At 43.7% G+C, this 2840-nt stretch overlaps 1 pseudogene; it reads left to right on the forward strand.

Moving 5' to 3' along the window:
• Nucleotides 1-1231: 1231 nt before the first annotated feature.
• Nucleotides 1232-2494, forward strand: LOC111551455 (annotated as a pseudogene).
• Nucleotides 2495-2840: the final 346 nt, after the last annotated feature.

Raw genomic sequence — 2840 nt, forward strand, 5'->3', positions numbered from 1 at the left:
AGAGTCCACTCCACCCACACACCCTGTCCTCACTGCCCTTCACAGCCTGATAGCCCCAGGCCCTCTTCTCAGCCAGGCTCACCTTCTCTTGAACAAGTTGAATTTTCAGATTTTCTCCAAGGAGGCTGCTTGAGCTGTTGCTTTTGCTTTGACTGTGAGACAGAAGTGTCTGCACCCCCGCCAAAACCTCTAAGTCAGGAAGCTCAGACTGGGTGGAGCCACAAAAAAAAAAGTTTGTCTTTAAAGAAACAGAAATACTGCTCCATAATCTGGTGATTGCTTCAATTTTGCCGGTTGAAACCTTTTGCCCATGGGCCTGCTATAAACACCATTTCCAGAGCTACATTTTTTGCTTCAGGTTATAGTGATGGGTGCAAAAGAGCCTTATTAAACGACCCAAATATTGCCTAGAAAACAAGGCACAGGATCTGATTGTCTTCCCTGGGTGGAGTGGGAGGCTGAAGGGTGATTTGGGGAAGAAGGGAGACAGGCATATACCTTGCTGTTTCCAAGTGTAGAGCTGGGGGTTCTTACTGATTGTGTAATATGGGTTTTTAATTGTAGTCTTTCAGGAAGGCCTCAAGTTACTCATTCAAAAGTTAACAGCACTGAGGCTCAAAGGCAGAGTCTAAATCATTGGAACCAAGGAAAAAAAGGAAGGTGAGGCCTGGAAAAATAATCTGCCCTTGACCACATAGTTTCTCTAGTTGCTTTTCATATAGTTCTTCCAAGTTTGAAAATATGCATGACCTAACAAGTAAAGATGCACCCATGGAATCGATCCTACACCCCTTCCCTGCCTTCCTCTCTACCCCACATCCTCCTACTCCAGTCTCAGGCAGAGATAGATTTTCTAGAATTTACCCAGTGGATGGTTCCAATCTGCTCTGGAGGTTTCTTGAGGCGAGAGGCATGTTCCCAAAGCTCTCACAGTTGACCAGATACTCCAGTTGGCTCCATAAGAATACTATGTTTAGAGTTCCAAGCCCATAGCCCCTGTCGAGGCCTTGCCACCCTCCAGCACCCCATGCCAGGAGCGGGCCTAGAGCACTTGCCTTGCCCCTCCACGATCCGGGCTCTGGCACCCACCCAGGTCCACATCACTGGCAGCCTGAAGGGAGTCGCTGGCCGTGGTCGCCGCTAGGTGTGATGTATCTGCATCTTGAAAGGAAGATGAAACAAAAGCCTTCTTTGGAATATTTGGATTTTTGTCACTTTCTGTGAATTAAAGCGATTTGGTGTCTCCTTTGGATTGTTTCTGCACTTCAAGAACACAAATTGAATCACTCAAACCCAAAAAACAAGTCTGAAACCAGCATCCATCAATGCTTGGTCGATGAGCCAACCCTTTCCTGGTCACATCCATCCACTAGAGCCAGTGAAGTAGTATGTTCCATCAACGTTTCTCACTATGAGCTCCAAGTAGAAATAGGAAGAGGATTTGACAACTTGACTTCTGTCCATCTTGCATGGCATACTCCTGCAGGAGCACTGGTAACTATAAAAGTTACAAATCTGGAAAACTGCAATGAAGAACGTCTGAAAGTTTTACAGAAAGCCATGATTCTATCCCACTTTTTCTGGCATCCCAATATTACAACTTATTGGACAGTTTTCAGTGTTGACAGCTGGCTTTGAGTTATATCTCCATTTATGGCCTATGGTTCAGCAAGTCAACTCTTGAGGGCCTATTTTTCTGAAGGAATGGGTACAACTTTAATAAGAAACATTCTCTTTGGAGCAGTGAGAGGACTGAACTATCTGCACCAATATGGCTGTATTCATAGGAGTAGTAAAGCCAGCCATATCCTCATTTCTGATGATGGCCTAGTGACCCTCTCTGGCCTGTCTCATCTGCATAGTTTGGTTAAGCATGGACAGAGGCATAGGGCTGTGTATGATTTCCCACAGTTCAGCACATCAGTGCAGCCATGGCTGAGTCCAGAACTACTGAGACAGGATTTACATGGGTATAATGTGAAGTCAGATATTTACAGTGTTGGGATTACAACATGTGAATTAGCCAGTAGGTAGGTGCCTTTCCAGGATATGAAGAGAACTCAGATGCTGTTACAGAAACTGAGAGTTCCCCCTTATACCATTGGATATCAGTATTTTCCCTCAATCAGAATCCAAAATGAAAGATTCTCGGTCAGGTGTAGACTCTGGGATTGGAGCAAGTGTGCTTATCTCCAGTGGAACTCACACAGTAAATAGTGACCGATTACACACACCATCCTTAAAAACCTTCTCTCCTGCCTTCTTTAGCTTTTTACTGCTGTGTTTGCAACAAGATCCAGAGAAAAGGCCATCAGCAAGCAGTTTATTGTCCCATGTTTTCTTCAAACAGATGAAAGAAGATAGCCAGGATTCAATACTTTCACTGTTGCCTCCTGCTTATAACAAGCCGTCAGTATCACTGCCTCCAGTGTTACCCTGGACTGAGCCAGATTGTGATTTTCCTGATGAAAAAGACTCACATTGGGAATTCTAGGGCTGCCAAATCATTTTATGTCCTATATACTTGATACTTTCTCCTTGCTGCTTTTCCTTCTGTATTGCTAGGTACAAATACCAGAATTATACTTGAAAACACAGTTGGTGCACTGGAGAATCTATTATTTTAAAATCACTCTGTTCAAAGGGGCATCAGTTTGTAGTCCCTTTGGTTCACACAGAGTGCTATGACAAATCCAAGGAAATATCAGAACTACTAATCTAGCTAGTGTTATTTATTCTGGAAATTATTCTAAGCTGTGACTAACTCTCTTGATCTCTCAATACAATTTTTGAGTCAGTTAATTTTTTCAGTATTTTGCTGTCCTCTTGGGAATGGTCCC

Source organism: Piliocolobus tephrosceles, unplaced genomic scaffold, assembly GCF_002776525.5.
Source record: "Piliocolobus tephrosceles isolate RC106 unplaced genomic scaffold, ASM277652v3 unscaffolded_40200, whole genome shotgun sequence".
NCBI lineage: Eukaryota > Metazoa > Chordata > Mammalia > Primates > Cercopithecidae > Piliocolobus > Piliocolobus tephrosceles.